At 40.6% G+C, this 14,229-nt stretch overlaps 1 protein-coding gene across 2 annotated transcripts in view; it reads left to right on the forward strand.

Annotated features, from left to right (window-relative positions):
* Positions 1 to 507: 507 nt before the first annotated feature.
* The window catches only part of LOC307239618 (prolyl 4-hydroxylase subunit alpha-2-like), a 33,418-nt gene continuing 19,696 nt past the window's right edge, over positions 508 to 14,229 (forward strand). For both annotated transcript variants that reach the window (XM_080013106.1, XM_080013105.1), the window contains exon 1: positions 508 to 612. The gene's annotated coding sequence lies outside the window, so the exon portion shown is untranslated. The remainder of the gene's footprint in view (positions 613 to 14,229) is intronic.

Genomic DNA, 14,229 nt, shown 5'->3' on the forward strand with positions numbered 1-14,229 from the left:
ATCTGTCTGTCTGTCTGTCTATCTGTCTGTCTGTCTGTCTGTCTGTCTATCTATCTGTCTGTCTGTCTGTCTGTCTGTCTATCTATCCATTTGCCTTTCTTTATATCTATCCATCTACTTACTTTTTTAGTCATGTATATATGTATATATATATATATTTATATATTTGTATGTATATATATATATATATATATATATATATATAAATATATACATGCATATATATATATATATATATATATATATATATATATATATATATATATATATATTATATATTTGTATGTATATATATATATATGTATATATATAGATATATATATATATATATATGCATGTATATATTTATCTATTTCCTTTTTTGTTTTTGTTTTTGTTTTTGTTTTTGTTTTTGTTGCCATATTTGATCCACGCAGCGGTGGCCCGGCCAACACGGCCCAGGAATGCCGCTGCGCCTCTTTTACGAGCACTGCGTCCCCCCCCCGCCCAGCGTGGCGGTGGAGCAGCCTCTGTACGTGGCAGCGCTGCACGGCTCCGCGGGGCGTTGAGGACGGGTCTGCCCTCGGAGGGAACCCTGCGATCCACCCCGGGCTTACGGACGCCAACGTGAAGGTACGATCCCGCTGATGTTTGCGTTGTGTTGACAACCCGGTCCGCCGCCGCGGCGGCGGTGGGGGCTGGGACGGCTGACCCGCTCTCCCGACACATGGACGGAAAGATCCCGCTGTTGCTGTGTGTTTTTCGGGAGGGGACAAAACGTGCGTAGCCGGTGGGTTGTCATGGAGTTTGGAAAGCCGTGTTATGCAGATATAAACAGCTAGCTGTCTTGCCCCCCCCCCCTGTCAGTTTAGCGTTTTTCGATTTTTGTTTAATTTTTTTTTGCAGGCCAGTTCCGTGAACAACGCCACGCTGCGAAGAGTGAAAGTTGTCAAAGTTTGCGTGGACTTTCTGAATGTGTTTTAACATCCATCGCCGACCAACGTTTATCACCTTCGCGTAATAACGGGATGGCCTTTGGCTAATGTCGGGCATCATTTAAGATTATAATGATTAAAAACACTAAACATTTACATTTTACAAAGCAATGTATTGAGTAAAACCGCTACAAAACGAAAGGAGTAAATACGCCAACAATTAAAGTTAGTAGAAATACAAAAAAAATTACAATGAGCACAAACTCTACACATTAAAATCCTTTCTGGAAGGTTCTAGCTCGCCTGGCGGTGACGTCACTTGTGGTCCAGCTAAGTCCGTTTAAAACTACGCGAACCCGTTCGAAATGTGGGACTTTTTCTCTCGACACCTTTCAATGCGAAAGCCACTCTTCAGCCCCTCTCCCACTTGCGCTGAAAGCCGTAAATCTACTCGCAATGTTCCGTGTTGGCGTCATGTGGGAACCGGACCCGGTGTAGATGTTCTATAAAAGTCGTTCCTTAAATCTCCCCTCTCTCGACCGAGTATCATTTCTGGGAAATTGCCGGTACGGCTGTGAATGGAAGTGTGTGTGGGAAGAGAAGGCGTAACATTGCCTTTTAAAGTGGGGGTTGTCCAGATAGAGCACAGATAGTGTGTTTTTTACGAATATTTATTTCCTACAAATATTTAAAATATAAATTTGTTTTCCAGAAGGAAAAAAAACCCGAAACATTTCACAACGACGTTTGGAAAAATGGCGATTCTGATCCGAACTGTGGCGCTTGGCTGCAAAGATGAGAAACTGACACAAGTCGTTATACTCTTAAATTGTATTATTTTTATTATTAAAGATGCCACTCAGACCCTCGAGGTGTCTTTTAGGGTGCCCGATGAGGGTGACCGTGCGGCGACATCGGGCACAAGCACTTGGCTTTGCCCGCTGGCTGCACCGCGGTGTGGAGCCGGAGGGAGCTGGCAGACAGGGAGAGGTAGAACAGGTGGAGATTGTTCCTTCACCGGAGGCAGAGAATATAGGACGGGTTGAAAATGATCCCACTCATTTAATAACATTGGGTTAGGGTTGTTTTGTCCGGTGACGGGGGCCTCTGTCAGCGGTGGGAACTGAGTCCTTCAGGGGAGGGGCGGGGAGACGGGGAGCGAAGCGCTGGTCTCAAAACCGATTATGTTGCCTAGTCTCGTGTGATATTAGACACCTCTCACACGAGCATTACGTACTGCACCCATAACAGTCGTCTATGTGGGAACAGACTCCATACGGAACTTTTCTGTCAAGGAGGCCATGTGGGAGTGATTACCTACTGCCTTTGCTGGATATTTTTTATCCAGCAATGTTATGGATTCCATGGGAATCAGTGCCGCCCACACAGACAGCGCAGGGCGCTTGTAGCTGGCACATTGTCTGTTGCCGTATTCTCAGAAACTATGGGTGGCAGTAGAGAGAAAGTACCATGCGAAGCAGGAAGTAGTACACGAAGAAGACGCTGGACAGCCCACAAACATGGTTGCATGGACAGCATCAGCGTTTGTGTGGAGGAGCCGTTCATGGTGGTTTAAACAAAAGTTCACAAAGTTCAAAAAGGAGCTGGTCTGTGCGCGCGTTCCCTATGCAGAAACAAGAAAGTGGGGTTGAAGTTATATCCTGCTCAGCATTTCATTACAGAGGAACTGAGCCGTTTCATTCTGGAATGGTCCGTTCCAGAGCCACAATGTGTAATTTTTCAGCCATTTCATTTCAAAAATGTCATTTGATGCCTCTTCAAAGAGGGCACTAGCTCTGTGACACAGGACTCTGCTTGACATCACCTGCTGTCACATGACGTCATGTTTATTCGGATTGCCATCAGTTGCTACTGAGGTAGCTACTATTCCTCCTGTAGTCCACATAGAAACAGTACAAATAAATACAAACAAATAAAACTGCAAATACAACCAAGTATAACTTGCTACGGAAGTTAACCATAAATAAACAAATAAATAAATAGGCTGGTCATAACACATCAATAACAAACAAGAAAAAAATACATTGATTGGTGAAGTTAAGATAGTAAACAAAGAAAGAGGAACTTTAAATCCGAAGGAGAGACGCTTTGAACAGTGATTTTTGATGTGTCAGCTAATGCATGTGGACGTGTGCATGTGGACGCTTGCTTGCTCACAGCCAGGGGCTCCACACGCTGTCTGTGGAGATAATGAAAGACTCCACATCAGCTCAAGTGCAGTCATCCACCCCTTCTGAATAAAATGGTTAAAAATAGAAAATAGTCATTTAATAACGTACAGACGGTGATGCCATGCATCTAGCCTAAAGCCTTATCATATTCACATAGAATATGAAAAACCCAATATAAAGTCAGCTTTAAACTGTCATTCATTTAAAATAGTTATTGACCAGCAGAGCAAAGTACTCGCTGTTGTACCCGAATAAACAAGCTCTTCCATTTTCCCTGACACATTTTGTGATGTGAAACCCAGACGCACTTCACCCAACAGCCACTAGGACCCGAATGTCAGATGTGTTAACCTGTTGGGTGTGAAGTAGGCCTTAACGCTGCATTCACATGGAACACTGGAGGCTGCAAACTGGAAGTCATTTTAGTGGGCGAGAGCATGACGGCAGAGAGCAACGGCAACCGTACATGGCATTTGCCATGCAAAGTTAAAATATTTTAACTGAATTACAACTGGATGTTATGTAGGCGAGGAGACGATTCTACTGCCCACGTCTTCTGCGGCTGCTGGAGACCCGGAGTTTTTAAGTCGGACCCAGTAGATGTTGTTTTCTCTGAAATATCACAAAAAAATATTGAGCTTAAATGAAAACTGTGGATTGATATACAAGTTGTTTTTTGTATTTATTAATTGCATGCTGTTTGGTGCTTGTAGCGAGGAAGCAGATGGAGGGTTAGGACGTGGTGGCGGCGCAGTTGGTCCGGTAAAGTTGCGGCTCCAGGTTATTACTTATATAATAATATAATTAAATATGAATAATGAAAAAAAATGAAAAAAAATCGAATTAAAGGAAGGGCTTCTATTGCCAGTGGAAACCAGCTGATCAGCCATTGATCACTCAGTTAACAGATCGTTGATCTCTACCAGGAAACAGATATCTATATGCGCTGCATTTTTATAGCTACATGCATTACTAAAATGAGTATATATCATAACAGACAAAACATTTAGTTTAATATTTCTATTGAAGTCTTTTTACTTCACCACACCAACATATCGTTACATTTTGCCGTGGTAACCCCCCCTTGCTCCCCCGTGCCGTTCAGAAAGTACCGTTTGCCGTCTGTCCTGTTCCATGCGAATGCAGCATAAGTCTGGCACATGGTTTAAGTTTGTTTGACGACCAGAGAGGTCCTTTACGCCTCATTCAACATTGTGTCTTTGGAGTTGAATGTTTTTAATTTAAATTTACCAGCTTAATGTTTCACCAGTGAATCTGCCCTGAGTGTGACACTATATGTACGGTTTGCAGGCCAGAAGGTAAACTATGTGAAAAATGCTGACCTCTAGTTCATCATAGAGTGGGGGGGTCTGACAGAGGCTGTGTGTGTGTGTTGATGATGTTGTTAAGATGGAGCAAACAAACAAATGCCAACTGAGATGTTATATCACATAATGCCAACAATTTTCTTTGGTTCGTTAGAACATTGTTTATCATTCAAGGCCTTTACAGAATTTTTAGGATTTACTGATAAATGGACAAAAAGGACAATCCAAGACACACACCTGCACTCCCTCAAAATGAGCACAAAGCCTCCAAAAAGAGATTGATACCCCCCCTGGCAGATGACATCCTTTCTGATCCAAGAGAGCAGATGCACCAAGCTGCTCGGAATCACCTCTTAACCGGAGTCCAAAATGAGTGCAAAAACAGAACAGAACAGATGGTCAAGACTGAGAAAATGGTTTCATGTTTTCTGAAGCAACAGAAAACTTTCTGTTCTGTCCTAACGATGCAAGACTCGCGAAAGATTTGTTTGTAGCAAACAAATCGTTGAACTTACTTAGGAGTTGTCATAATTCATATTGAATGTGACAGATTTTCACTTTACACTAAACAATTTATTTTGACAGATTTAAATGATTATAGAATTAAATTCCATTCAGAAGTCAGAGCTGAACCGGCTCCAATGACTCATTACACCAGAGCAGAACCGGCTCCAATGACTCATTACACCAACAAACGAAGAGTCGGAAAATTTAACAAATCTTTTTACTGAGTCTCTTGTAAAGAGCCAAATCTCCCAAAATAGATGAACTTTTCATCACCATTCCGTCCGCTCTCCAGAAAAAAACAAGTAAAAAAATAGAGCTGGTGGACAGGTCTACTTTACTCTTTTTGGAGAGAGAAGAATGTCTGCGTAGTTGGTGAGATGGTTTTACTCCTATCTAGAAGCACTCTGCTCAGCGAGACCCATTAAGCAGGACAAATCCCAGCACAGGACCGCAAAACCGCAGGATTCTCTTCTACATGTAATATATTTTATCTGGAACCTAAACACCAGCAGCAACAGCTGTCCTGGTGCTGAGATGAAGGAAAGAAGAAACCTCTCTGTGGTGCCAAACAGTACACATTTTAAATGTTGTGAATTTCCAACCACATAATACATTTCTCTTTGTATTCTCTGCATACAGAATCAGAATCAAAATCAGATGAGTCAACATCTGTTTATCGGGCCAAGGATATTTTCACCTACAAGGAACTGGTCATGATATAGTTGGTGCGTTTTATATAAAATATAAAAAAATAAATATATAAAAATTAATAAAAAATAACTAGAATACATCAAATGAAAATACTTCTACTGTAGAGCACTTTCCAAACAACATTTCTCCATTTGGCCACATCAGTGTCACCGTGCAGCTTAAAGCACCAAACAACCCAACCAACTTGGTGTGTTAAAAAAAAAAAAGTGACACCAAGCGACAGCCAGGTTTGTTATTGTATTTGCCAGATTCTCCAGGAATGAGACATGTAAGCACGCATCTGATACAGTGCAGGACCGTACATGTCCAGGAGAAAGCCATGTGCTCCTCCTGATGAACTCCAGGACCTAGTGGTGATGCATGCACTGGTAAATGCTTTCTGCGCCAGTCTCTTTGCTTGTTTAATAATTATTTTCGGCATTTGAATCAGATGAAATCTTCCCTCCAGGAATGGGAGTGTCAGTGGAAGGTATCAGGAGGGATGGGAGTGTCAGTGGAAGTTATCAAAGCCTTGAATTATGTCTTTGCTCAGTTAGTTTTTAATTTTTGTTGTAAAATATCTTCTGCAAATGTTTTTATTTTCAGATATAGAATTCATTTGAATTTCCTGGAAATTGAATCACAGGCACTTGCTGAATTCCCGTTGAAACCATTTAAAACATTTCACACACCTACTCCAGTTTGTTCAGTGGTTCTTATATACCTTTTGGGGCCTATTTGTTTGGTTGTTTTCCCACCGTGGAAAGCTCCCATTTGTCGCAAAGAAGTGAAAGAGGAGGAGTTGAGAAGGAGAGATGGAGAGACGGGTGTGCACGGAGCAGCAGCCAGAAACATGCAACATACCTATTTTATTCTTCTTCTCTAAACCTATGCCGAAAATAACTCTAAAATAACAAAACATGTGAATCCCTTGACTCAAATCATGTGAATGTACTGAATCAACTCAACTTCTAGTTAACTTCATTTTCACTATCATCAAGTAGGCTTGCGACGATTAAATCATCTGTAGGCAATTGACTCCATCGATCGCGAATGACATTGATTTTTTTTTTATCCACCAGGAAAAATCAGAGAATTGAAACAGTGTACGTGCAGTTTACCATGTTCTGAAACTGGAGCAGGAGGGAGATGGGGGAGGCTCTCACCCTCTCTGCTCAGTGCTGTTGAGAAACTACTCCAGATCTCACTTCCCCCTCTACAGTCCCGTACAGAAAAGTATACAGACGGGTGCTCAAAAATAAAGAAAAATCACATGGACCCTCAAAAAGTGCTCTGCTGAGCTGCTCCTTGGTGCTTGCGACACCCTCTCCCTTAACCTGGATCCGTGTGCCCATTAAGGCGTGATCCAGATCCTGTTCCAGAGGAGACAAGATCAGGGTAGAGAAACGATTTGGGACTCAACTTTTCCAGGTGCTGTTTTGAGCATTATCAGTTAGCCGTCACTGAATGTGAATGCATGGCGTGTGTAAATAAAATGATTTTTCTTATCGCGTTTCAAGCATTTGGGATGTGTTTATCGCACATGTTCATATCGCGATGACTATGAAAATACGATTTATTTGTCATTTTTCTGTCTAATGAAGATGTCCCTGTCTGTGCAATCAATGCAATTCTTCATGTATTTTGTCATCAATTATTTTGCTTATCTTTGTCAAACACTGAAGACGACTGCTCTCTACTCAGCAGGACCATGTGGGGGTGGGACTGATACAGGCAGATAGGCATGTTTCTCTATCATCATGCTCGCATGGATTTAAAGCGGAGTCTAGTGGTTGTACATTTTCAGGCATAGCAAATTGCAACTTGCTAATCCAAACCATTTTATTAGAATCAAAAATTCATATAATAAAGTAGAGCAGTCGAAAAAACGAGTAGTCAGCCCAGAGCTTCTTTTAAAAAAAAAAAATTGGCGCTGGTCCACGTCCTAGAAGATTTTAATGTCCGGGACAAATGGGAGAGATTTTGATCAAATATTATCCGTGTTTATTGAACTTAAAAACAATTGACAGGCAGACTATATAAATAATGAAATTATGAAGGCAAGAAGAATTATATTTTTTTTTATTATTATTATTATTATTTATTTTTGAATATTCAAAATAAAATAAAACTTACTGTCAGTTAAACCCGTTCTAAAAATAAATAAATGTTACACATATTTAGATTTAAAATCGAATAATTTCCGTTCGGGATCAATAAATAAAATTGCTAAAATCAAAAACAAAATTATTATGGGAAGTAGTTTTAAATAAATAATACGTTTGTGGTGTTGCACGTCTGGTCGACATATTTTACACAATGGATATTTACCATCTGCTTTGGGTCGGAACTTAAATATCCAAGAAAAACCGCAAACTATGGATGTATGTGTCCTTGTTGTCAGCGATACATCATCTTTGGTGTTCTCCGAATTATAGATGCTGCGGCTCTGTCTCCGTCTCCTCTGTCCACGAGGGAGGGGCAGGGCTTATTGCTGTATCAACAAATGTGATTGGTTAGAGGTGAATGGTCAGCTTTAGATCGTCCAAACTGATTGGCTTTCCATTGCAACTTGCAGAATGTGATAATTATCGTAACTTAATTATTGTTTTATCGCCCAGCACTAATTAAAATTGTGCTTAGAAGGAATTTTTCCTTCCCGGACATTAGGACCGGAGGGATTCAAATATGTCGGACTCCAACAGATTTTCCCGGTCAAAAAACAGTAATTACCAGATAACGGAAACTCTGAGTCGACTGTATATTTTTCTGTTTTTTCCGCTCCTACAAACGGAAAGTCAACCCAGAATCACATAGTCTGAACTCGGCATAACAGATAGTAAAGTTTTGTCCGATCAATCGGCCCACCCCTAATAGTGTGTCAACTTTTCCTTGTCCCAAACATCTGGCTCACTTCCAATCCCCCTGCTGCTGCTACAGACTACATTGGAACGGCTGGTTCATAGCTTGCTTTTTGGACACACTTCATTTGGACTTGGACTATAGTCTGTGACTTGGCCGGGACAAAGTTAGTTGTAAATCAAAGGACCAAAAGAAAGTCACGCAAAGAAAGTCACGTCAGGTTTTTTTTTGGTAGATGTCAGATGAGGGAAAGGATTTATTTTTCTAGTCTGCACAACGTGTTATTTACCAAACTAACAATTTCAACGTGTAGTGTTTTTCTCTTCAAAGGGCCCTACTAAGCCTAAGATTAGACACTGCCACACACTATTCTGTGTCCGTGTGTGTGCACAGTGTGTCTTCATGTCATATAGAAATGATGTGGGTCCACAAAATTAGAGAGAAATCAGCAGGAGAAAGCAAATGACAAATAATGTTTTACTTAAATTGTCATGGTAACCTTGCACTGGCTGTGGATTGAATTTAATCATATGAATATATTTTTTAATTATTATCATCGTCATCATATTATCATCTACAAATTGCAATATTACATTTGATGCATTCGCTTGTAACATTTCATTTTTTTTTTCTAAATTGCAATACAAAAAGTTAACTGAATAACCTAAGGTCCACGCTCTGTAGCTCTTTTATTTGTGTGTGTATGTGTATGTATATATATATATATATATATATATATATATATATATATATATATATATATATGAATGTATGCATGGCATCCCGCTCTTCTTGAAGGGCGGCCCTCAGGTCATTGAGGTTCTGGGGTACAGAGTTACGAGCCTCTACACGGTGACTCAGCTGATCCCATAGGTTTTCTATGGGATTCAGGTCTGGAGAAAGTGCAGGCCACTCCATTTGAGGTGCCCCAGCCTCCAGCAGCCGTTCCCTAATGATGCGACCTCCATGAGCTGGAGCATTGTCGTCCATGAAGATGAAATGAGGCCTGTGTTGTTCATGCAGGGGCACAATGACTGGATTAATGATGTTATTCAGGTAGTATGTACTTGTCACTGTACCATTCACAAAGTGTAGGGCAGTTCTGTATTGACTAGACACACCTGTCCACACTGTAACACCACCACCACCAAAGGCTCGTCTGGTGACAACAGTGGCTGATGCATAGTGCTCTCCTTGACGTCTCCAACATCGTTGGCGGCATCATTTCTGCTCAACGTGAATCGACTTTCATCAGAGAACAGCACTGAGGCCACTGGTCCCTCGTCCAGTGTAAATGCTCCCTGGCCCATGCAAGACGATGATGGCTGTGCCTGGTGGTGTGGTCAGGTACCCTTGCAGGTCGTCTCACACGCAGACCACGCCGATGTAAACGGTTTCGAATGGTCTGACGTGACACTTGGGTGCCTCTCACCTCCCTTAAATGTGGCTGGAGTTGAGTGGCATCATCATCCGGTTCCGCAGGGCACTGTTCACAAAGAAGCAGCCATCAGTGTGGGATGTGGCCAAAGGACGTCCACTTCTATGCCTTTCTGTGACTCTTCCAGTCTCTGTATCTCTGTTGCAACCTGCTGATAACACTGTGACACTCTAAGCTCAGTGGCCACTTCCCTCTGAGAACATCCTGTTAGAAGCCTCGCAATGGCGAGGTACTGTTGATCAGTTGTTAGGTGTCGTCTTGGTCTCATGATGTCAAAATGTGAACAGCATGATGAAGAGGACTGTTTAAATACCAATTGTAACTGAACCAGGAAATGTATTGGTTGATTCATGGATCAAACACCTGTTGTGAATTTTGCCGTTCAGCTCCTTGTTAGAGAACAGCAAGTTGTGCAAAAAGTACTGAAACATTGAACAGTTGGACATGTGCATTCAAAAGTTTAGAGAAGGTCAAATTAAGTTCACCTGTAAAGGTTATAGTGCATTTTAGGTTCATCCTGAAATTTCACACAAAAGCCGAATATCCCTAACTTTTTGTGGGGAGTGTATGTAGTGTGGGGATGGTGTGATTTGAGCAGCCACACCTGACCTGGATCCAGGTGATTGGGTCAGGGTGGCTGCATACCTGTTGCTTGTTGGTTGGTCTAATGAGAAGCAGGTGAAACCGCCGTCCCCCCACTCACTCAGGATGGGAGCCCTGTCATGATGTGTTCTATCTGCTCCTGGCTAATTCCAACTGACCAACTCTACAATAAACTGGTCTTTACAACACACTATCTTCTGTGTCCCTGTGCCGGAGGGCCCTGAAAGCGCCACTTGGGTGGCGTGTGGTAGGAGAAGGTGGTAGGAGAAGCTGCCTCACCATCTTGTTATATTCGGTTTTCTCCTGAAGCGTTACAGACTATACTGCTGTGTTTGCCAATTATTATTGTTAAACTCAGTTTTTATTATATGATTTATCTCATGGAGGCACTTGAGGCATATAGAAATACACACGGCGTTCCAAATTATTATGCAAATTGGATTTAAGTGTCATAAACATTAAATTTTTTGTTTTTCAATTAAACTCATGGATGGTAATGTGTCTCAGGGCTCTTTGGATCACTGAAATCAATCTCAGACACCTGTGATAATTAGTTTGCCAGGTGAACCCAACTGAAGGAAAACTACTTAAGATGGACATTCCACATTATTAAGCAGGCCACAGGTTTCAAGCAACATGGCAAAGAAAAAGGATCTCACTGCTGCCGAAAAGCGTCAAATAGTGCAATGCCTTGGACAAGGTATGAAAACATTAGATATTACACAAAAACTTAAGTGTGATCATCGTACTGTGAAGAGATTTGTGGCTGATTCAGAGCACAGACGGGTTTGTGCAGATAAAGGCATAATAAGGAAGGTTTCTGCCAGACAAATTCATGGGATTAAGAGAGCAGCTGCTAAAATGCCGTTACAAAGCAGCAAACAGGTATTTGAAGCTGCTGGTGCCTCTGGAGTCCCGCCAACCTCAAGGTGTAGGATCCTCCAGAGGCTTGCAGTTGTGCATAAACCTACTATTGGGCCACCCCTAACCAATGCTCACAAGCAGAAACGGTTGCAGTGGGCCCAGAAATACATGAAGACTCATTTTCAAACAGTCTTGTTTACTGATCTGTGGCATGCAAAGGATGGAGTAGTGGATGGTTGGTGGTTGGCCACCATGTCCCAACAAGGCTGCGACGTCAGCAAGGAGGTGGCAAAGTCTTGTTTTGGGCAAAATAATTTGGAAGTGCATTTTGAGTTTTTTATTAAAAAAAATAAAATAAATAAAAATTACTGTTATCATTGGGAGGTTTGTTTAATAACATTCGAATTATACCCTAACGGTTGATGACTTGAAAATTATACCGACTGTCATTTGCATTGACTATTTAGGAAAATCAGAGAAAAATATCATTTGCATAATAATTTGGAACACGGTGTACATACATGCTTCTAGGCTTGGGCGATCGTGCAAAATTTCATGTGCGTGCACATAGAACGTAATTTAAAGTGGCAAATGCGGTCACCCCATTTTATCTCCCCGATTTATTATTTACAATTAAAGTATTTACAATAAAAAACATATAGTTTTTACCAAATTAAGTCCCATTGCAACAGAAAGCATCAAGGAGACGTGCACAGCTTTTTTTGGAATGGGATGCTACGGGACAGTCCCTTAACTCAGTGTGTTTAAAAAAAATCACAAGCACAGGAGCCGAGAACAATAGACAATAAGAAAACTTTTCTCCAATTCTCTTGAGTTTCATTTTCTAAACAAGTAAGAAATTAAGGAAATAAAATAAATGAAAATCTTTTTCTATGGGATTATATTATATATTGCTATATAATAATAACAAGATTTGCATGTGGAGCAGGAAAGTTAGGTCCGATCACCAGTTGTTACCCGACAGCTCTGAGCGGAGTGAGCGAGAGCCTCCACCCCCTCTCTCCCTCTTCGCTCCAGTTTCAGGACACAGTAAACTGCACTTACCCCGCTTCAATGCTCGGCTTGAATGCGGGGATAAAAAAAATTCATTTATTGATGGTCATCAGTGTCAATCGTGATTGACGGAGCCAATTTGTTTTTGTCATTTAACATTTCCGATTTGTTGTGACCACCAAGCTCCACCTCCCTGACAGCCCGGGCAGAGGTGGGCCGGTGGTGTCCCTGAGGAGTTTTTTTTTTTTTTTCTCTGCATATTACCCCCCTCCCCTGACTCCATATTTTATTTGTATATATTTTTACCAACCATGGTCCCAATAATCTGTCGTAGCTTTCAGACATTTGGTCAGACTTTTTTCCCTTTTCAGAAGTTAACGTGCATTACAAAAGCCAAATGGTGTCTTGAACAACTCAGGCCAGCACTCCAAAAATAACTTGTACGCCACACAGGTTGTCATCCAGTGTTGGGGGGACCAAACGGCATCAAAAGGACAATTGATTGTGAGTGTTTAGTGCTCTGGAAAGTTCATGCTTTGTTTTTTTTTGTTTTTTTTTGTGTAAAGCTCCATGAATTATAACCTTGTTCACAGTTATCCTCTTGGCAATAGTCCAAGCTATTTATCATTAATTACAATCAGGCGCTGTTTTTTGCACAGTTTTGGTGGCTCCTGCCTTGCAGTTTTTTCGACATCTAAGAGTATTCCATGTGTGGTAGTTGGAAAAATACATCCTTTATTTTTAGCCTTACAAAGTGAACCACCTTTTTCCTAGTCTTTTCTTAGTCTCAGATAGTAATTGATAGTAATTGCTAAATTCTAGATGCATCTGTTTCATTTTTCAACAACAACTACAATTAGCTTTTTACCTGGTTATTACCCAAGTCAGATTATTTAAATAATTGTTATATAAATTGCACTTCTTATCCCATTGTTATAGGAATCTGATTGGTATCACAGCCTACTTACAAAAGATGTACAACATACTTAAGATCACCGAAAGGACAAAGAAATAACTTTTTATATTCTTATATAGCAAAATATTTATATATCTTATAGCTCTTGTGCTCTCTTATACCTCCTCCTCCTCTGATAATAATAATAATAATAATAATAATAATAATAATAATAATAATAATTAATAATTATAATAGCTATGTATTATGTACATTATATCAAGTATAAATCATTAGTTATAATAATATCAAACTAGAAGTTATCTTTATTGTCCTCACACCGAGCAGGGTAAGAACAGTCTTCTCACGGGAAAGCACCACAGTTAATTATTTATTATTGCGTTAAAGTAGAATCCAGATCTGTCGTTGCATGTATAATAACTCACTTTCTGCCGCTCAGGGATGAGTCATGGCCATTCCTCATCATTTTCTCTTTGTGTAGGCGTTTATAAGACACTAATGCACCATTTCAGAGAAGGGCAGCACTTTGACTTCATTATGGATTTGAATGGAGATTGTGTTTGAGATCTACAGGCTCTCGGATTTTTGTAATCTCGAAAAAAGTACATAGCAACTACCAGCTGAAATGGATATTGCTGTTGTCTGGCTTCTAGGGCTGAACAATTTGGGGAAAATAATCAAATAGCGATTTTTCTTTTAGATCAATATTGCGATTGAGATTTAGTATGCAATTCTTTTTTTAAGTTCCTTGTCTTCTGTATTGTTCACTAAACACAAGCAATAAATCCTTCTATAGTATGAACACAGTTTCTGTTTGAAAGAATTGGTGCGGGCCAACGTGTCCTGGAAGATTACAACTTCCCAGAGAAATGGGAGGGATTCCAATCAAATATTATCTGTG

This window comes from Zeus faber (genome assembly GCF_960531495.2).
Source record: "Zeus faber genome assembly, chromosome: 14".
NCBI lineage: Eukaryota > Metazoa > Chordata > Actinopteri > Zeiformes > Zeidae > Zeus > Zeus faber.